The 23,117-nt window shown below is 44.4% G+C and overlaps 1 long non-coding RNA gene across 1 annotated transcript; it reads left to right on the top strand.

Annotated features, from left to right (window-relative positions):
- The first annotated feature begins 4,378 nt into the window (after positions 1-4,378).
- On the top strand, positions 4,379-21,511 carry LOC121832552 (uncharacterized). The gene is made up of 3 exons (XR_013042832.1): positions 4,379-4,844; positions 10,110-10,238; positions 20,922-21,511. It is a non-coding gene; the product is annotated as an uncharacterized LOC121832552 (long non-coding RNA).
- Positions 21,512-23,117: the final 1,606 nt, after the last annotated feature.

Raw genomic sequence — 23,117 nt, 5'->3', positions numbered from 1 at the left:
CAGCAGTGTGTCACGGATTGTCACCCAAGGTTTAGACAGGATGTCATTCTAACAAGGATGTCTGGCAAGAGCTAAAATGCTTTCTTTTTATAAAAAAGGCAACTTCATTGTGATGCTTGTTTTTTTATTGCAATTATTTAATGACATAGGAAATAATAGATAAAATAGAAATTAATTCATTATTTAAAGTTCTCCTCACCAATTCCAAAGTCCAATAATATTCCTATATTTGGTTGCCAGAACCCAGCTTTTTAGAAAATGCATAGTTTATTTTTGTATATCTCTCCTTTATAAATATGCAAAAGCCTGTTTCTATGTTTATTCCAACTTTTCAGACCGGTATGCATAGCAAAAGACATCGTAAAATTAACATAAAGAACATTTTTATAAAACATAACTATTTCTGTGTCCATTGCCAAATGAAAATTGGTTTCTGAGGGTCCTCCTGCCCCACATAGCCTTACAGAAATTATATATCAAATTAGTGAGCAAACAAAAAGCTTGCTTGGGTGGCTCTGTCCTTGTGATTAAACTGCTCATTGATGTATGCCAGTGAGTGTCACTCTGATTCAGCATGTCTCTATAACCCACAGCATCAGAGAGAATTGGTCTCACCTCTAGCTAGCTGATTTCTGCCTTCCTGAAATATCTATATTTTCCTTCAGTTTATTAATGACCATCGCAGTTGCTTATAACTTTTCCCAGAATGTTACTTTTCCTCAGATTTGTGATTTCTCATAATGACCAAAGCAATATCCAGATTCTGATATTAAATCCCATATGGTAGTAGACAGGCAGGGAAAATGTCCCTATATCGGTATTTCCTAATCTCTGGCACATGTTCTTAGTCTCAAATGGACATTCAGACATCTGATAAATGTTTACTAAAGACTTCCTGGGTCCTATGTGTTTGCTATAAGTAAGATTTGGTTGTTGTTTTAACCTTCGAATTTGGAGTTATAAAAGGAAACAATCATAATGTATTGTTTGACAACATTTGAAATATGTGTCATGGAAAGACAGGACTGACAGATGCTGGTAAAGAATTTAATTTTGTGGGGGTGAACTAAGAATCTTCACCCAAGGAAGTAGTATCATTTAAAAGAAAGAATTGTTGGCTAAGGAAGGAGAAAAGTGGTTGTCAAGGCAGAGGACAATGCCCTCAGAAAGAGATTGTGTGGCATGAAAGAGCTAGCTGAGTGGAGAGAAGATTCAAAGGGCTGGTATGACTGAGTTGATGAAACAGGCCACAGGGCTTATGTCACAATGGAGTTTGAACTTATTATAAGCTATAACGAGGCTCTGGGCAAGATGATGAAGCATGTCTTTAGAAGATTCATTTGACTACTCTTTAGAGAAGAGATTAGTGAACTGACTAAGAGAAGTGTGGCACTAATGGATAGAAGGTACACAAGTGGTCCAAGAGTCCGGCAAGAGGGCGGTGCTCAGTGTAAGAGCAGGCAGATGTGTTAGTCAGCTTGAGCTGTCAGAGTGAAGTACCAAAGGCCCGATGACCTAAACATCAGTAATGTGTTTCTGACAGTTCTGAAGGCTGGGAGTCTAAGGCTGTTGTACTAACATGGCCAAGTTCTGTAGGGGGCGCTCTTCCTATTGATGACCACTTTCTCCCTGCATCCTTACATGGTAGAGAGAGAACAAACTCTGCTCTTTTCATCTAAGAACACTAATTCTCCACGTAGCCTTATAATTAGGAACTCATCTGAACCTCCCAGGGCCCCACCTCCAAACATTGAGAGTTAGGGCTTCAACATACGGACACAGGGGGAACAAATATCTAATGCATAACAACAGCTTTAAGAGGTATTTGAATATAAAAACAGTATTTGGCAATTTGTTGAAGGGGCTATAAAAAATGGGTAGATTTTTAAAGATGATTCTAAATACCCAACACAAACAACTGAGAGAATAATAGAGCCATCTCTCTAGGAAACGTTGGAAGAAGAAGAGATTTGAGATTGTATATTTAGTAGTTGTCGTGGTGCCAATTTTGGTATGTCTCAGTATAAGCTAGATGGAAATTTATGGAGGCAGTTAGATACATGGATCTCAAGCTCAGAATAGAGGCCCGAATGAATATATAAATTAAAAAAAAGTCAACTTGTAGTTATTAACTCAACAGTTGGATGCATACGAGATTCCTAAAGGAGTGAGCACAGATTAACAAGAACAGAAGGGACAAGACTTGAGACTGGCCACAGATCCATACAAGTGTCCATCAAATCAGTGGGCAAACACCTTTGCAGAAATGGCTTTGTCTTTATGCCTGCCTTTATGATTATATCATAGTGCTGCTTTGATTCCAAATGGTTATCATATCCCTCAGGATCTCAGACTAGATTCTGAGAGAGGAGGCATGTCAACACGAAGGAGCTAGAAAGACAAACCAGAGAAATAAAAGGAAAGTCAAGAGACTGTAATGTCACAGAAGAAGAAAGTAAAGATTTTTGAGGAAGTGATGAGCTGTCAGCTATGGCAAAGAAGATGTGTGCTGTTGGTTAGATTTAGCAGCATGAGCCACTTTTGATCCAAGCCAGACAAGTTCATTGGGGAGTCATGGGACTGGAGGCAAATTATAATGAGTTGGGGATGCTATTTAGAGAAGCACAAAGCATGGACAAACTGCTTCATGATCACACTGTGAAACTTTGAGACTGTGTTAATAAAATTAACCTTGGATCAGCAGATCCAGTGACTATGTGACAGGAATTAGCCATAGAGAGGATGGAGGACCCAGGAATACAGACAGAGAGATGCCCAGGAAGAGTAGGGAGGGACTTAGCAATTCACGGTCCTTTTTGATTTGGGATGAATGGAGGATGCTTCTCTTGCTTGGTCTCCAGACAAAAAGGAAGGTCAGCTGGCTGCTTCTCTGCTTCTTTGAGCTAGCAGGTTTTCAACCCAACATCTGACTCCTGAGTTTTATTGGTAAATAGAACGATAGAAACTTAGTTAAAACCTACATTTGGCGGCCAGGGCAGAGCTGGTGTCAGCAGGACGGCAGGGAACAGACGGCAGTTAAAATAGCAGTAGATCCAGGTGTGGCCGCTAAGCGACAAAAAAACAACACTTGTTTTGTTTTGAAAAAAAGAGAGAGGGGGAGGAAGAGGGCAGAAAGGAAGAAAAGAAGAGAGAAGAAAAGAAACGAAAGCAAAAAAAAAATAAAAAATAAAAAACAAACAACAAAGAAACGAAAGCAAAAGAATAGCTAAGCTGTCACTGCAGACGGGCAGAGCTGAGCTAACGTGGCATCCAAAGTACAGAGATGTGGAGTCATCTCAAAAGCCAGATTGATTTCTGCTGCCATTTCTGTATTAGAAATACATTTCCATACTGCTTTTCTAAAGGGATTTCCTTGTAGGGTGAGTCACGTGTGAATTCTGTCTTTTGGAAATGGTGGATTGTTCCTTCATAGTGTCTCATCCCTGTAGACCTTTGCTCCAGTGTGTGCAGGACACGGGCCAAGCAGACGTGTGGCTCCCCCTTGCACGGGGAACAGTGACTCATTCTCCCAGAGCAGACCCTCCTTTCGGAAGGATCCACTTGCCTTCGAGTAGTTAACACTGAGTGGCACGAAAGTGCCAGACAATCGTTTGCTGAGCTTTCTGAGCATGTGAGGAAGGGAGACGTTTAAAACTATGTGAGCAGTGGGAGGGAGAATTTTGATGAGGAAAAAAGAGATGGAACCTAGCTCTAACCCATGTTAAAAACATAACCCACCCCCAAACAGAATTCCCTGAGTGGTCCTCCCAGAGGACCAGGGCCTGAAGCTGCAGGACAACGGTGAAGTCCGACAGTGCCCTTGCTGCCGTGGCTAGAGTTCGCCTCTAGGCATTTCATCTGATGTATTCAGGATTTTCCGGGAAATTACCAGACTCGGTACTAAGAAGTATTTGCAGTGTTTTATTATTCATTGGACCACAGTGTTTCTGCTCCTCTCTCTCTTTCTCAGAACAGGTTTGGTCAGGCTTTCCCACTGCAACAGCATCCACCCCGCTTTGTAGTGCCCGTTTCTTCACCGCTGGGATAAAGTGCTTGAAGGAGGCAGCTTAAGAGAGCACAGATCTGTTCTCTTTTCTTTTCTTTTTTTCACTTGGAAGGTGCAGTAGCAGGAGCGCGTCACACGGCTTCCTACATGGGGCCAAACCACAAAGCAGAGCTGGAAAATTCGTAATGTGGGGGATATCTGAACACGGTTGGAAAAGATCAAAAATGTTCTTCAAAGGATGTACAGCTTCACTGAGCATAATATTCACTAACATTATTCTGTGGTCACAAGATCCAATGCCATTTAAAACTTTTGATTAAACTTGATCCCACTCCCACCCTGCAAACCTGGCTTAAGCAAAGAACAGGAAGAGAAAGAGAAAGAGGAAGGGGAAGAGGAAACAATGCATTGCTTCATGTTAACCCGAAGAGGTCCGGCCCTGGGCACCATAGCACGGGGCCGGGTTCAGAAGCACAAACGGTTAGGCAAGAGCTAATCTCCTGTGAGGATCCCTAGCCTCCGCGATGTTGCTGGCTTTGGTCTCGGGTGTCACGGGGCTTTACATGATGGAAAGATGGCTGGTAGCAACTTCCGCATTCAAAAAGCAGCAGCCGCGCTTGTTTTGCAGGCTGGTGCCCCTCACTGATTTTGATTGGCTCATGCATCCGTCTCCAAACGGTAACAAGGGCTCATGGGAGGCTCTAATTGGCTGAGCCGGAATTCTATTCAACTCCTGAAGTCAAACTGAATGGGCCAGCTTCACCAGAGCACGGAACGGAATGGACAAAGATGTGGTCCTCCTGAGACAACACAAAAAGATTTCCTTTCAGGAGAGGAGGTACATGCAGTCTCGACAGCAGCAAATGTCTGTGACAGGTCTGATGTAAGCCAGGACCCAGATTTCCTTTCATCTCTTTCAATGAAACACATCACTCTCAGGGAGTTAGCCAGCTTCCCTCTTCTGCTGCTATTGTGGTTGCAGATTGACTCTTCTTCTTCCCCTGGTCAGCTGAGAAGTAGTACTGTCTCCTATCCCATCTCTATTGAAATAAACAAACAAAATCAATCCACTATACAAACGCAACTTAACAACACTAACAAAAACACATTTAGGATTCAAAGACTTGTTTTTGCTAATAATGAGACCATGAGAAATAAGTTCTACTTCTAACTAACCTTTAAAGGCTCCTTCTGTTTCAGTGGCCATAACCTCTGGGGCAATCTCTCTTTATCACCCTCTTCCTGGACACGAGTTGTTGAATGTCTCTGACCCTGAGCTCACATACACTGGGTTGACTTTTTGTTTACTTAACCTATGTAAACCACCAGTCCTTGGTTTGTGGGTTCCATGAAGGCGGAACACCAACCTTTATCTTGCTAGCAGCAGCAGCACGAAGTTCATTGTCAGGGACTTACACGGTGGAAGGTCAATAAATGCTTTCTAAATGAGCAAGTGTCTCATAACCCAATCTCATTTAATTTTGATAACAGACCTTTGAAAAAGAGATGATCAAGCTGAGACTTGGAGAGTTAGGGTGACATAAGGTGGACGGCTGGCCAAGATCATGTGCAGCAGGACTACAGCCCAAGTCTGTCTTATACAAAGAGATCACTGTGTTGGTCAAAAGTGCCTGTTTAGAATGAGGGTCAGATTCCAGCTTGTGTGTCCTAACTGATGTCTTATCCACTTTGTGTGCCCTTCTCCACAGCTCTTGAGTACACTTGTACTTTCTTGTCTCTTTACTTTTGGTAGACGCTGCCACCTCTGCTTACTACAGTCTTGTCCCTTTTCAAGCTCAAATGTCACCTCTTTCATAAATAACTCTTATCATGTAGCCCAGAGTGACACCATCCTTTTCCAAGCTGTCGTGGCTTGGGTTTGCTGAGCCATGGATGTGGCATTTATGACCCTGTTTAAAGTACCACTAAGACTCCTGCTTTCCATGTCAGGCTTCAGACCATGTCTGTGCTCTGTGGCTGCCGTACAAAAGCCTTCATTCAGCTGACTTTTCAAAAACACTGTGGGCTGAACTAACGGCATTGTTGTGGTGCCTTTTTGACATGGTAACTATTTTCCCCACTGGCTAGGGCCCAAAACTATATAAATCATTGTTAGAGTTACATTCTTCATTCCTTCAATTTCCATAGGCTGTGGTCTCTCTCCATAGCCAAAGGGATCTCTCACATTCAGGGCCACCAACTATCATGTCAGCAAACTCAAGGAGAAGGGTACTTTCCATAATTGTTAATATGTAGTTTTGCAAATAGTTGGAAGATACATCTTAGTACTTTTTTAGTTTTTAATTTTAGAAGGACTGAGGGCCAGCAGACAAAAATAAGGGGATTTTTTTCCCAGGTGTTTCTAGAGATAATCCAATGTACTGACAAGAAAAGCCCAAACTAACCCGAACATGGTTAACTGGCATTAATTGTCACCTCCAATTGCACACAGTAAAGACAGAAAGGAGAGAGAGGCCCTGCTGCTGTTAGACAAGACTAACGTTAATAGTAGCAAAATAATGTCAAAACAGAAACCAGCTGTGTGTGCTCTACTTCTGTTTTCAGAAATGGAGCAACTCAAAATTCTGACTCATGAAATGTGATCAAAAGATAAAAGTTTTCATCAGAAAATGCACCCAAAGCTCATGTCATCCCACAAATTGTGGTGTAAGACATAGGAGCAGGGTATAGGCATGAATTACAATGGCCTTTTAAAAACAACAACTTTGTAAAGCTGTTTAAGAAATGAATTTACTGCGCCCATGAGACGGCTCACTGTGAATCGCAAGCCTGTCAGCCTGAACCCATGTACAGGTGGAAGGAGAGAAATGACTCCTGAAAGTTGTCCTGTGATCACCACACATATTTGAAAGAGAAAGTTCCATTATCTAAGAAATTTCATCATGTCCTTTCTCTTCATCCCTAACTCCAGAAGCTATCATCTCTGTCCTATCATTTTGACTTTTCTACAATGTTCTTATGTAAATGTGATTAGAATGGCGTATGGCCTTTTGGGTCTAGCTTCTTTCACTTAGCCAAGTGCATAGACACTCCTCCCGACTGTTGTATGTATCCACAGCTCATCCCTTCCCATTGCTGAATAGTGCTCACGGTGTGGAGATACTTTCTGTAGGGACTAAGGGGAAAGGCCCTGGTGAAAGCTATTTGCTGGCCACATGACTGTGAAGAACAAAGAAAGCAGTTAGGGCAACAACCAGCGAGACAGCAGCCACTCAAGGTGGGAAACTATCAGGTCTGAAAGTCAATGGTTGGGACGGGCTAGGGCTAACAGCTAGCAGACAGTCAAGGTCAGAAGTCAGAGACAGACAGAGAGACCCTCAACCATCCATAACTAGCCGAACAGCACACAAACACCATCTTCCTGATTGGCCCGGCTCCAGCTGTGTTCAGAGAACTAACCAATTCCACAGAAATTCCCTGAGTCTTTGTTCAGCCGAAAGTCTTCTATAAAGTCAGCAGGTCCATGCTTTTCCTCCCTCTTGGGAATCCTCCCACAATTGGGTGTAGTTGGGAATTTCTCTCACCTTTCCTTAATTTTCCTTGCTAAAGCCTTATTTTTGCTTCATTTGCTCTTGTCCCCATCTTTTATTACCATCTGAACTTGAGAGCCACTACTACCTCAAGTTGACTTTTGATGACCATTGAGTGTCTGGTACCGTGAGTCCTGGGCCACACTCATCTGGGCAGAGGAAGGTCCCGACAGTCTCAAAGCACTACATCGTTATGAGTACGTCCACCATAAAAATCCACACACAGGTTTTTGTGTGTTTGTGTGAGCAAATGCTTAGGAGTAGGACAGAAAACACAGAAAATGTGAGTGTCAAGAGAAGACAGAAAAGCTGCTCAGTGTGGCGTCTAGTGTGTCTTTCCCACCGATTGGGGTCCAGAAACTTCAACACAATCTAGAAGGCCACACCTGCCTGTGAGAGAATGTATTTTTCCCTAAAGATGTCATAAACAAGGGTGTTAAAAAATGACAAACTGTGTTCACCCAGAATCAGAATGTCTGTAACCCTGAGTTTCATGATATTAGCACTTCTCGCTAATCCCCAAACCTAAACAGTGCACATCACAAAACCAGCTCACAATTTCAGGCTGGCCTTGAACTCAGAGATCCTCCGCCCTCTGCCTCCAGGGTGCTGGGACTAAAGGCGTGCGCCACCTTGTTTGAATGAAGACTCTCTTTCAATAGAGTCCTTATTTGCTCCCATGGTAGATTGCCAGCAGCCAAGTGGCCATACTGTGTGTGTCCCCGTCAGTGACACAGGAGAATTGCTTTGCACCTTAACAGCACCTGGTAGACTAAGTGCTGCTTGTAAACGGCATTCTTACGGGTGTGTGGCAATACCTCATCATTGGTGTAGCTTGTGTTTTTCTAATGACTAAAGATGTTGCATGTCTTCTAATATCCTTATGGATGATCTGTATATCTCTATCGGTGAGTTAGGTGTTGAAATGGTCTATTTTAAAAATCAGATTTGTGTTTCTTATGGTTGTTGTTTTTTGTTTAAATGTTTTAAAATCACATATTAATTGTATGTGATATTAGAAGGTAAAGTTTTTTTTTTAAGAAGAGGATTAAGATTACACATGAGAATGCATCTGGGAAAGAACTATTTTAACATTTTGGCATACATATTTTCTGATTTTTTTAAATATGGATGTACATGTTACAAATATGTAACCTGAATTTCCATAGTTGCATCAGCTTAAATGTACAAATAGGGTCAACAAGCAGAAATAACTCAAATGTCACTGGGTGAGCAGTAGACCCTCAGATTCATTACTATCCCAAAATCACAGATGCAGCTTGAGAACAGAGGATAGAGCCACGTGTGGAGGTGTTCGTCTGTACTCCTAGTGTGTGGGAGAGCAAGGTGGAATCAGTGTTGACTCCACAGCAAGATCACGTCTCAGAAAACAACAACAGAGCAAACTACGGACTTACCGAGGTACCAGAGACGATGCAGGTGTGGAGGGAAACGCTTCTATAAAGGCTTTTGGAGTTTTAAAATGTGGTTAAATTAAAAGACCCCCCCCCCCCCGCACCCCCCCCCCAACCAGGATCCAGGAGAACACTGAAGATACTTTCCAGAAAGTCATGCAAGATGAAGAAGTTTTTAAAATATTGGAAGAAAGACAAAGTTTTTTTTTTTTTAATCAACCTGAAATTCTGTTGTACAGTTATGAAGAGTTGTGTAGAATACAGAACAAAACCAGAGAGAACATTAAAGATTTACCCAAACTGAAGAGCACACATCTTCAAGTTGGAACATCCAGCCCAGTGAATGAAAACAGATCTGTATTGAGAAGACGATCAAAGGCATACAGTGTGATGGCCCAGGGTGTAAAGGTGCTTGCCTCTAAGCCTGAGGTCAATTTCTGGGACCCACATGGTGGAGGGAGCGAACTGGCTTCCACGAGTTCTCCTCTGACTCACACACACACACACACACACACACACACACACACACATACACACACACACACACACACATACACACACACACACACACACACACACACACACACCCCACGATAATAATAAACAAACTATTTTTAAAATAAATTTATTTACTTTACATCCCGGCTGCAGTTCCCCCTCCCCCCTCCTCTCCGTCCTTCCCCCTCCCCCCTCTGTTCCCACCCCCAATCCACTCCTCCTCCTCCTGTTTAGAAAAGGGCAGGTCTCCCGTGAGTATCAACAAGACACGGCATATCAAATTACAGTAAGACTAAGCACCTCCTCATGTATTGAGACTGGGCATGGTGACCCAGTATGAGGAGTCAGGTCCCAAAAATATTTTTAAAAAAAACAAAACATTAAAGAGGATGTTCATGAAGTCTCAAATCAGTAAAAGTCAAGACTATAGAAGTTTCCAGACAGAGGGAAAATCATATTAAAAGAAAGAGCTTTTGTCAAGGTGTTGTGGGATTCCAGAAAGCAGGGGACTATCGTTGTCAACACTGTGACGTGAAATTATGCTTGCCTAAGAGTTTCATGTGCAATCAAATCACCACAGAACTATGAGGGTAGAAATAACGATGGTTTCTGAGGACTCTGATGTTTATCTTTCTGTAGACAACAAACCAGGGAAGAAGGAATTCAGGAAAGAGGAGTAGGGTGGAGGACGGCGATGAGGCTCTAGAATGATAACGGCTCCCTGCAGCTCCAGACTCAACCGCCTCGATTAGATCAAGACGATGAGAGGTATGGCAGCAAGGTGGGAGGGGAAAAGGAACTACTAGGTTTAATTTAGCATTTCAAGGCTTTAAAAAAATATTCTTGCTGGGCAGTAGTGGCGCACGCCTTTAATCCCAGCACTCAGGAGGCAGAGCCAGGCAGGTCTCTATAAGTTCAAGGCCAGCCTGGTCTACAGAGAAAGTTCCAGGACAGCCAGGACTACACAGAGAAACCCTGTCTCAAAAAACAAAAACAAAAACAAAAACAAAACAAAAGACCTGCAGTGAGAGAAATGGGGAAGAGAAGTGGAGGTGGAGGCTGAGAAGATCTCCATCGTCAACTCCCTCAACAGCATGTCAGCAACGTCATAAACTGAAGAGCAAATGAGCCAACTACATAAACACAAGGATGAGTAAGATGAAGAAGCTAAGACAGCTGTGAAAACACCAGCCGGGAGGACAGCCTGGGGGAGAGACGAGCAGAGGGACATTATGTCTTACCTCAGTCTTCCTAAATGATTTAAAGATTATACATATAATCTTTAATAAAAAAGTGAATCAAAACACTGGCATGTACTTTTCCAACAGAATTGGCAGTGTTTTGTCCAAAGGAATATTGTGTTTATACTTTCCCTACGTACCACAGAGCTACCCTCCAGGAGTTACCGTCAGCCACACACCCACCATCACCGCACATCACTCATTCCTTGATGTCTTCCTTAACCTAGATTATTTAAAAAAAATACGTTTTGGTTGTTTTAAAAATTCTTAACATTTTTAAGGTGTGTGTGTGTGTGTGTGTGTGTGTGTGTGTGTGTGTGTGTGTGTGTGTGTGTGTGTTTAAATCATGCCTTTGCATGGTCCTACAACAACCAGGGTCTGTGTTGATGTCTGTGGCCCGTGGTGCCACAAAAACCCACATAGATGCTGGGGTCTAGGCTGCAACCTGTGGCCCTGTTGGCACCTGAGGGCCATGCTGCCGCTGGCACCACACCGGTCTGATGACCTGTGATGTCACTTGGGGCCATGATGTTGTATGGGCCAGAGCTGGTGCCAAGGGCCATGCCTGGGTCTGTGACCCTAACACAGTCAGGGTCTGCGTTCATGTCTGGCTTCTGATACCATTGAAGGTCATGACGATGCCAGGGGTCTGGGCTTCCACCTGGGACCATGTTGGTGTCTGAGGGCCACGCTGTCTTGGTGACCATGCGGATCTGAGTGACCTACACTGCCACCTGGGGCCATGGTGACATCTGGGCCCAGGCTACTACCAAGGACCAGGTCTGAGTCCGTGGTCTGTGTTGATGCCCAACATGGCCACAGGTTTCAGCCTAGACCCCAAGTATCCATGTGACCTTTGGTGTCAACGTGGGCCACACCCAGGTTCTATGTTGATGTCTGTGGCCCATAGTAACACCAAAGGCCACATGGATACTTGGGGTCTAGGCCAAAACCTGTGGCCATGTTGGCGTCAGAGGGCCATACCACCACTGGGGCCATGCTGAACTGGATGGCTTATGCTGCTCCTGGGACCATGGTGACATCCAGGCCTTAGCTGCTGCTGAGGGCCAAGTCTGGGTCTGTGTTTCTGCTACAGCTGGGGTCTGTGATGATGTCCATGGTCCATATTGCCATAGGAGGTCATAAGAACCGTGTGTGTTGAAATCACACACACATACATACACACACACACACACACACACACACACACACACACACACACACACACGCACACACACACACTCAAATAAATGTAATACAAAATGTTTTGCAAAAAAGCAAATCAAAACATAATCAGCCACCGAGGAAGACATCAAACCTACAGCTGTTCATGGATGTGCCAAAAAGTCCTGTTTATCCAGAGTGAACTAAATTTTCAGTGCAAAACAAGGGCATTTTAAATATTTCATACATTACCCATTTTTTCCTTCTCTGCTTCCTCCCTCTATTCATTAATTCAACACAATCCCACAGAAAGACAGCTGATTTCACTTCTTTCTGTGGTGAGACTGTCATGGAGTCTGGATAGTTTAGGTTTGTATGTATTCATGACCAGCATACTGGTCTTTCAGTGGACTTGGAGAACTTAGCTTCCTTCTGATGTTTATTCTCCCACTGATGAAGGCCAGCATCAGGATGTATTCGAGGCTGTAGGACAGTAGCTACCTATCCCTGGACCCTAGAATCTTTCCAGTAGGCCACAGAAAAGATACTTCTCTCCCTAGATTGTCAGTGGTAACAAAACAGCTTCCCTAAATGGGCTTCCTTAGAGAGTTAGAGAAAATAAGACCTAGCCAAGTGTGTATACGAGCTTCTCAAGGGAGAGTTGCAATTATTTATTTATTTATTATTTATTTATTACTTATTTATGGCTTTTCAAGAAAGGGTTCCTCTATGTAGTTTTGGTGCCTGTCCTGGATCTCACTCTGTAGCCCAGGCTGGCCTCGAACTCACAGAGATCCGCCTGGCTCTGCCTCCCGAGTGCTGGGATTAAAGGCGTGCGCAACCCCCCTACCCTCCCCACCCCCGTTCAATTAGTTTATTAAAAGATACTTTTAACATAAATTTTAAGCACAGGAATTAGGAAAAAGAGAAATAGTCAGGGAAGGAATAAGACCCAGCCAAGTGTGGGGATGGCTTCTCAAGGAAGAGTCACAATTAAGTGTCTTAGCCATAGACAAATAGACCATTTTGGTGGCCCTCATGTTATATATGAAAGGGTTGCTAAGAAACTTGCCCTTCTCGTGTTAGTGAGATTATGGAAGGACTCCAGAGGGACTGTAGATGGAATTACAATCTGGTCAAATGAAACCAGGACTACTAGAGTGTAGATGTAACCAACCGTCTTATTAAATAAGAAACACAGAAACAATGTAAAAGAGAAAGCCGAGAAGTCAGAGCTCAGAGCTAAAATCTCACCCTTCCTCCTGCTGTCCCAGCTTCGCGAAAAGAGTATTCCATTGTTGCAACAAGTCTCGACCCCACAGGTTCATAGTTATGTTAGCCACATATGGTTTTAATTTTCCTCTCTGTCCTTCTGGACCTATACATTCGAGCCATCTTGCACTCTGTTTCACCTGAGATAATGTCCCAATTCCTAACAGTTGAACGTTTACCTCCTGAAGAGGCCAAGTTGGATGCCAAAATTCTGGTGCTATTATGGTAACGTCCGCACCTGTGTCTACCAGACCAGACAACAAAACACCATTTATTTTTATCGTTAATTTTAGTCTTTGTTCATTAATAGAAGTTTGCCAAAAAATTTTCTTTATGTTTTCTCCTGAATTTTCTATTCTCTCTGTTTCATCATTCTGACCAGCATGATTTATTCCAATAGGCATTTGGTTATTTAATCGCTCTCCAGAGCAGGCATTTCCTCTATGGCTGCCGGAAAGGTTTGAACTGGATTTGCACTGGGGGCCTGCCTGAGGCCCCTCTGGGAGTTTCCCGAAGACTGAGGCAAAGGATTACCCTGTCTGTCCTTTGTTGATCTACATTCGTTGGTCCAGTGTTTTCCCTTACCACACCTTCTGCATACTCCAGAAGGAAGGGGCATTCTGTTGCCATTGTTCCTTGAAGAAACATTGTTTCTGGAAATGACCTGTCTACAGTCCCTTTTCAAATGTCCTTGCTTTCCACATCCAAAACATCTAACACTCCTCAAACCTTTTGAAATTACTTCTCCTACCCATGTATCATCATGCTCATCAGCTTCAACATTAATTGTTTCTCTAATCCAATCTTCCATAGGTGCAGATCTTGCCCTTAATGGCCTGATTATTCTTTTGCATGCTGCATTCGCATTCTCAAAGGCCAAAGATTCAATTATTGCCTTACCAGCTTCTGAATCCGAGACCATTCTCTTTACTACTGAAGCCAGTCTTTGTAAAAAATCTGTAAAAGACTCTTTTGGGCCTTGCTTCACCTTTGTAAATGACTCAGATTTTTTTCCTGGTTCCTCAACTTTGTCCCATGCATTCAAGGCTGCCGTTCGACATAAAATTAGGGTTTGGACATCATATAAACATTGTGCTTGTGCTGAAGCATATTGGCCTTCGCCCATAAGCTGATCCTGGCAAACTTGTATTCCTTTATCCCTCCATTGTTTTTCTATGTTTTTAGCCTCCTCCTTAAACCAAGTCAGAAATTGAAGTCTCTGGCTGGGTTCCAGAACACCTTGTGCGAGGTCCCGCCAGTCCTGTGGTACTATCCTATTATATGTTGACCAAGTGTTTAACATTTGCTTTACATATGGGGAATGCATGCCATAAGATACTATTGCCTCCTTAAACCTTTTTAAATCCAACATTTCAATTGGAGCCCAAGTATTTTGTGTAGCCATTTGATCAGGCATCTGCTGTACAGTTACAGGATAAATTAAGGGTGACTGTGTGAAAACAGGCTTTCTTTCTGCAACCTTATGATCCCGACTTGAAACAACTTCACTGTTAATTTCTTCTGTCTGAATTTTTACAGGTTTAACAAGTTCTTCTAAAGCTGTTATCCTGGCACTTAAATTGACTATCTTTTTAAATATTAAAATGTGGATAATTATAGTGATAAGGTGCATAATTCCACCAATACTAATATTATATAGTTGTTCCATTGCCAGACTGCCTAAAATTTCGAACAAAAACCAATTTTCTTCCAATGTACACATAAAACCCATTTGTTTTTTAATGTGGAAAAAATTCTCTTTTAGATAGTTTCCTTTAAAATATCTGATATATTATGACTTACCAAATCTGCGTAGAACAGTAGAAATCCGAGGGGATTTTCAAAGCAGCCACCTAGTGTCCCAGGTGTAAATCCAGAGAGAGAGAGAGAGAGAGAGAGAGAGAGGAAAGAGAGAACGCACAAGAAAGCGTAGCCGGCTAAAGCTTAAATGCAGCCACGTGTTCCCTCTTGTGCCGAGTCAAGGCTTGGGTCTGGCTTCCTTAAGCTCCGACCACGTGCGTTGGCTTTACAGGCAGGGCCCTGTTCGGCAGGGCAGGTCTGAGTTGTTTGTAGCACCGGCTTTAGGCAAGCTGCTCACAGACCTAGGCCCGGGCTAGAAGTTGCTACCCGGACTAGGAAGCCGGCAGCTCAGACTAGGAAGCTGGCAGCTCGGACTAGGACGCCGGCAGCTCGGACTAAGACGCCGGCAGCTCGGACTAAGACGCCGGCCGCTTCCTGCCGCTTCCTCCGCCGCCTGCCACCGCCTGCTGCCCTTGCGGGAAAGCGGACCTGTCGTCAAGCCAAGCGGTTTTTAATGGATTCTTGTCACGTTGGGCGCCAGATGTAGATGTAACCAACCGTCTTATTAAATAAGAAACACAGAAACAATGTAAAAGAGAAAGCCGAGAAGTCAGAGCTCAGAGCTAAAATCTCACCCTTCCTCCTGCTGTCCCAGCTTCGCGAAAAGAGACCTACTTCCTGTCGGTTCATTTTTTTAAAGTATGTTGTTCTGCCTTCTCATTGGTTGTAAACCCAAACACATGACTGCCTCGTCACTGTCTGAATGTACAGCCCCCTAGGTCTTAAAGGCATATGTCTCCAATGCTGACTGTATCCCTGAACACACAGAGATCTTATGGGATTAAAGGCGTGTGCCACCACCGCCACACTCTTGCTATGGCTCTAATAGCTCTGACCCTGAACACACAGATATCTATGGGATTAAAGGCGTGTGCCACCACCGCCACACTCTTGCTATGGCTCTAATAGCTCTGACTCCCAGACAACTTTATTTATTAACATACAATCAAAATAATAATTCAGTACAATTAGATTATCACCACACTAGAGTTCCACAAGGGGCTTGTGGCGTGCCCTTTCCTGTAAGTGGGCTTCTGATGAGATAACAAAACCTTACAGGTTTACGGCACGGAGAGAAGCTGTAGGCAAATGTTAATTGTGCTGAATTCTTGATTTCCAGCTGGTGAGAGGCTTCCACCAGACTGAGAGGTTCCTTTCTCTTCCCGTGAATTTATCATTTTCCTTTCTATCTTATTTCAATCTCTTCTGAGACTTTAATCCTTTAATCTTAATGGATGATGAAGATTAAAAAACCATTTTTCTCAAATGTGTTCAGTGCTGAACAGGAGCATAGGCCCTGCTTATCCAGGGATGGAGACTCTCAACTTGTATAATGTAAGGGTAGGGCATGAAGAAATCAGAGACTACAAACCGGAGAGTCAACATTTCATGGGGATTTAGAAAACAGGATGTAATTACTCAAAACTTCAAACCACATAAGCAAAGCATGCTGTGTGCTGTTATGTTAAGATCAGTACAAAAATAACTGGGCCTCTTTTCAGAGCGTGGCCAAAACCATGATGGTAGGAAATCATTAAAACTTAAGGCAGAATTTGACAGATTTGATTTAGAAAAATAAACCTTGGAAAACTGAGGGCATACTTTCCCAGTTGCTTAACACACACACACACATACACACACACACACACACACACCACACTTCTGCCAGTCTATTATCTATCTATCTATCTATCTATCTATCTATCTATCTATCTATCTATCTATCTATCATCTGTCTATCTATTATCTATCATCTATCACCTATGTATTATCTATCTATCATTTATTATCTATCTTTCTATTTTTATCTATTATCTATCTATTTATCATCTATCTATCTATCTATCTATCTATCTATCTATCTATCTATCTATCTATCTATCTATCTATCCATCCATCCATCCATCCACAGTTTCTCCCTTGTGTTACTATCAGAATATTAAGAGCCATCAGGTCTTTTAAGACAGCTCTCATTAATTTTTGAGTTTAGGAGCGAGATCTCTCAGACTGTTTAAGAACAGTTTCTTTAGAAGCAAGAACAATTTTATTGGAGCTTAAAAGAAAACCCTCCAGGGCAAACAAACTGTACCCTTCAGCAGCTTCTTGGAGAAGGAGAATGGAGACGGGAAGGTAAACAGCCCTGCTGCTTGAGCTAAGCAAGCACCGAGGTCATACATACGGTAGACAAACAGCCGCATGGTGGTCAGGGAGGGCTTTAGAAAAAGAATGGGCCACTCAGAGAGGTTATGGCTGATAGATTCAGTATGCTTCTGTAGCCTAAAACAAATGTGTATAAACTCAGATCATTACTATAAGTTATTATATTTTTTAACCATTCTAGTTCTCTTGTTATAGTCTAACTGGAACTTTCAGGCCCCACCTTGTTTTGTATTTTTTTTTTTTTAGATATAAAGCAAAGGGATGTGTTGTTGGGTCCTAATGGCTCCCTTGGGGGAGGGGTTGAGAAGGTGTGGAGTCAATGACACAGACACCAGGAGTCAGGTAAAACAGCAGACTCATTTATTCAGTAATGGCAAAAGCCTTATATACCCTCCTTCCAGCACCCTGGCTGCATCCTGATCCAGTGACATTGTGTGGTCACCCCTCATTGGCTAGGTATGATCAGGACCTCTGACAACACCTGTTACTAGGCCCTCAGGCAGACTCCATGTTGGCTCATCTCTCAGCCTTGTAGGCTTTATCATCCTACAGGGATTTTCAAGGCAAAGGCTAACAATAACCTCTTTTGCTTTGGGGTATTTCCATCAATATTAGTTACTACACAAAGTTTTTTTGGAAAGTTGTCCTAGGTCGCTGATTAAGGTAAGATGTCATGTCAACAGTCACCCGAGGTACCTAGGTGGTTACCTGAAGCTGCAGGAATGGAGTTTTTACCAGAGCAGCATCATCAAGGACAGGTGTCACTGAAGTGAAGTCCCATCCAGAGGGTAGGGTGTCACCTGATAGTGGTCCCCTCACTCCAGAAGACACTGAAGCCTTGTTTCTTAGAACCTCACAGAGGGTAGATCTTTCCAGTGCCTTGGCTTCCCATGGCTGTGGCAAGCACAGCACTTTCTTCAGCTAGTGGCTTCTCTGAGACAGTAGGCTGCTGTCCACGTCATTTCCAAGGTATAATACTATTTTATTAGCTGGGCTCATCTTCTTGCTGGAGTTCTCTCCCGTGCCTTCCCACCCCCCATATAATATTTTTATTGATTATTTGGGAATTTCATACAATGCACCCTGATTGCGTGTGTTTCCCATTCCTCCCAGGTGCACCCTTTACCCCCCTCCCCAAAAGAAGAAAAATACACCAAGGCCAACTCGTGTTGCCCATCTGCTCACTGGAGCATGGTGTAACTCCAAGACCCTTAAAGATAACTGAGTCTTTTTTTTTTTTTTTTTGGTTTTTTCGAGACAGGGTTTCTCTGCGTAGTTTTGCGCCTTTCCTGGAGCTCACTTGGTAGCCCAGGCTGGCCTCGAACTCACAGCGATCCGCCTGGCTCTGCCTCCCGAGTGCTGGGATTAAAGGCGTGCGCCACCACCGCCCGGCTTAACTGAGTCTTTTTTGTTTGTTTGTTTGTTGGTTGGTTGGTTTTTTTGAGACAGGGTTTCTTTGTGTAGCTTTGCGCCTTTCCTGGAACTTGCTTTGTAGACCAGGCTGGCCTTGAACTCACAGAGATCCACTGGGCTCTGCCTCCCGAGTGCTGGGATCAAAGGCGTGTGCCACTACTGCCTGGCAAGATAACTGAGTCCCTCCCCACCTCCCTGCCAGAAGCCATCAACTGTGAAGAGCTACACTTCAGCATCTTTATCACAATTTTTAAAGACTTTGCTCAATGGCTTCCTGTCTAGACTATTTCTTCTTTTTCGGGGGTGTGTGTGTCACAGAAGCCTTCAATGTTTCTCATTCTCTATTATGAGTCTGCAGTCTTCAATACCACTGCAAAAGAAGCTTCCCTGCCCTTTACAGTCAGCACCAGCATGGATCATGGAGTTCTACATGGTTTCTGGTGGCAGCATGGACCATGGATATCAACATGGGCTCCTGTGGCATCCCTGATCACAGACACCAGTGTGGCCCCTGATGGTAACATGGACCACAGTCACCAACACAGTCTCCAGTGGGAACTCAGACTATGGACCACGACATGGTCCACAGACATTAACATGGCCTCTGGTAGCAGAACAGACCATGGAGACCAACATGGCCTCTAGCAGTAACATGAACCATGGACATCCACAGGTTGGCAGCATAGACCACAGACATCAGCATGGTCCCTGGAGGCAGGATGGCCTACAGATATCAGCATGGCTTCAGGTAGCAGCACAAACCATAGACACCATCATGGCCTTTCCTTTGGTGGTAAGTCTGACCATACACATCAAGATGGCCTCTAGTGGGAACACAGACCACAGATATCAACACAGCATCAACTGTAGCACAGACCACAGACACAATCACGGCCCTTGAGGGCAGCATAAGCCACAGACGTCAACACGGCCTCCAGTGGCAAACATGGCCCATAGACATCACTGTGGCTTCAGGCAGCAGTACAGGACCAAGGATATCAACCCAGCTTCAGGCGGCAGCACCCTCTCTGCCATCTTTCCAACCTCTCCATTGTACCGTTACTCATCACAGCGGCATTGCAAAGGGCAATGTGTCACACCGAATGTTTTTGTTTGTCTGTCCAAATAGCTTTACATGCAAATACTTACTGCAATGAGTCATTGGTCTGATTCAAGGTTTCTGGTTTCTGAAGCACCATAACTACTAGACTATTGATGCGACTCATCTCAGAAATCCCGTTGTTGCCCAGAGTCAGGATGATCTTTGAGTTGGGCATGGAGTCCAGGGGCAGGATCTAAGATGATGGGGGAATGCCCTTCTGTATGCTGTGACTATGTGTTGCTCTGATTGGTTGATAAATAAAGCCATTTGGCCTATGGCAAGGCAGCTTAGAGGCAGGCGGGAAATTCAAAGAGAGAGAGACAGGAAGAAGGCGAGGGAGAGGCCAGCCAGCTGCCCAAGGAGCAACATGTAATGGGACGCAGGTAAAGCCATGGAAAATGTGGCAAAACATAGATTAATAGAAATGGGTTAATTTAAGATATAAGAGCTAGCTAGCAGGAAGCCTGCCATGGACATAGTTTAAAAATAATATAAGCTTCTGTATGTTTACTTGGGTCTGAGCGGCTGGGCACCAGGCAGGACACAGAAAAACTTTCAGCTACATTAAGAGACCTCTCTGCCCTCCATTAATGCTGCCCCACTGGCTCACTGGGCATGGCCATCATTCATGTGGCCTTGCTCGCTCCTTTCCCTAGCAGGGAAACAAATTGCATTTCCTGTGATGGGTAATATACAAAAGGTAGGGGAAATGGGGGAGATGAATGAAAGAAACATGAAATACACCAGGAGTATTCATGCTGAGTTCCCCACCTGGATCAGGCACCACTTCTCTGTTCAGTGCGGCCATCAACCAGGCTTTGGGTGTCCCGAAGCCTCCTGTGAGCATTTTTTCTCTAATGCACCCAAAGTATGCCTTACTGTATCTTTAACAGTGAAGATGTAAATGCACAGTCAGGACAGGAACTCAAACAGGGCAGGATCCTGGAGGCAGGAGCTGATGCAGAGGCCATGAAAACATGCGGCTTACTGGCTTGCTTCCCATGACTTGCTCAACCTGCTTTCTTAGAGAACCCAGGGCCACCAGCCCAGGGACGATATAACTGGCAATGGGCTGGAATCTTCCCTATTGATCATTGAAAATGCCTTACAGCTAGATCTCATGGAGGCATTTCCTTAACCGAGACCCCTTCTTCTCTGATGACCCTAGCTTGTGTCAAGTTGACATACAAAACCAACCAGTATACCTTGCTAACAAGTCCATTTCTTCACTGGCATTAGAGCCTACTTCTTTGGGATTCCAGCATATACTGAAGACCAGCTGAGACACCCAGCTTCATGGACTGAACAACTACTGGATTCTTGGACCTTCCATTCACAGACAGCCTGTTGGATTAGCTGGACCACAGGCTGTAAGCCATGCTAATAAATCCTCCTTTTATATGTGTAAGAGATTCATTCTATAAGCTCTGTTACTCTAGAGAATCCTGACTAATACAAGGGGAATGGGCAACTGTAGTGGGTTTCTATTTTGGATGCTGGTGGCACTCATTAAACACCACATAGTTCTCTGGCAAAATAAAGTAACCAAGGTGACATGCAAGCTTAAAGCAGAATAGGATAGCAAGCTGACCTGTAGAGGGAACAAGGTCCTTGTGCTCACAGATAAATACTGGAGAAACTAGGAATGTCAATCACACGGGGGTGTCTCCTCAAAGGAGGAAATAAATACCCACTTTCCACCTAAAAAGCTAGACGTGAACGTTGTTAATGACCTGGTGACCCTTGTTATCTGTAGATAACAGCCCCCAGAATGTTTATCCCAAACTCTCCCTCCCTAGACCTTTATATTAAAGTTAATAGAACCCATCCTTAGGAGGAAGTCACATGTCCTTTATAGCCTGCTGACCTCTATGCTATCTTGGTCAGAGACCACACCAGATCCTAAGCCCTTAAGCTATAGAGCCCATCTTTGTGGTGACATGTACTTTGTAAAGGAGTTTCTATGAAGTTATGCCTTAAGCTTTATTGTGCACCTGGAAATTGAAATGATTGTTGCCTGAAAACTTTTTTTTCTGAATTGTAACGTGTTTAAATATGCTGGCAGTAGACCACCTGGTATCAGACTCTAGAAATTTGAACCAGCACCACCTAAGTTGGGCTGAGCTGAGTGTTAGGATTCTGCACATGTGCAGCTCGGGGTCCTGTGTCTTATGTCTTACATCATCAGCAGGCACTGGTGACTACGTACCTGCCACATGGCCACACAATCCCTGCCTTAAAAGGCTGGACGTGGACCCCAGCCCCCTCTTTTCTCTGCTCTCTGCTCTGCTCCCCCCTCCCTCCGCTTCCCCCCCTCACCAGGCCTGACTCTCCCCCCTTTCTTCCCCCACCCCTGCCTTTCCCTCCAAATAAAGCTCTAAAAGTGTCACTGGGTTCTGCCATGGCCCGTGACTTTTCCACAGGTAACCAGTGCCACCAACCAGCGCCATTTAACTATCATTTGGTGCCGTGAGCTCGGATAGGAAATTCTGCACACTCAGCATCCAGGGCTGAAGGTCAGAAGCCTAACCAAGGACCCGCGACTGCACTGCCTGCTACACATTTGCCCGCTGCGTCCTGCCCCGACCGCATCCCGCCGCCGCCGCCGCCGCCGCCACCACCACCACCACGGCCCTGTTTCCCCAAGATTGGTGAGTCCTGTTTCCCGTGGCTGCAGCCTGACCTATATTCCTCATGCCGGACCTCCCGGGGGGCGGGGTTCTGGGACTGTGCTGGCAATGACACATTCTCTCCCTTGATGAAGGGGCCAATGCTGTCAGATCCCGGGGGGGGGGGTCCATGTGCCGCGTACGCTCTCAGACCTTACCCCTACCATGATGACAGTCTGGGTAGCCTGTGCTGATGCATAGCTCTTCCTCCTTGCCTCAGGGATGCTTGAGATAGGAGCCTGGGATCCCGGTTTGTTATTTTAATTTTTTTATTTTTCTCTCTCGGCTGCAGCCATGGGTCATAGGGGCAGATACCAGTAAATTTGGCCGCATAACAGCTTCACGGGAACTTCTGCCAGCAAACGGACAAATGAAGAGAGTTACTTTATCCCCAAGCTTTCTACTGAAGCTCTGAACCCTTCTCCCTCCCCCTACGGCCCCCTGCCATGTGCACCCACTTCTGTCTATCTGACTTCTGCTTTCTGGTATTGGGCGAGCCGCTTCTGCTGACTCTCACTCTAACTCACCCTAACTCCTCCCACTCATTCTCAAGCTGCCGTGAGAGGCACAGACAGGTCTCGAAGCAGGCTAGGATCCAGGCAATTAAGTTTACAATCAAAACCCACATGGGGATCACAGTAATAAGAATGGCTCTTTAGCCAGAGATCAGTTTATAGCCTGCCTCCTGGCAGGTCTACCTCCCCGACATAGGACTAAGCATCTGGAGAGCAAGGCTCCTGACCCCACAGGTGGAAGTTTCATCTGT

This window comes from Peromyscus maniculatus, chromosome 10 (genome assembly GCF_049852395.1).
Source record: "Peromyscus maniculatus bairdii isolate BWxNUB_F1_BW_parent chromosome 10, HU_Pman_BW_mat_3.1, whole genome shotgun sequence".
NCBI lineage: Eukaryota > Metazoa > Chordata > Mammalia > Rodentia > Cricetidae > Peromyscus > Peromyscus maniculatus.
Note: the sequence above shows the minus strand (reverse complement) of the source record. Positions and strands in the feature narration are given on the sequence as shown.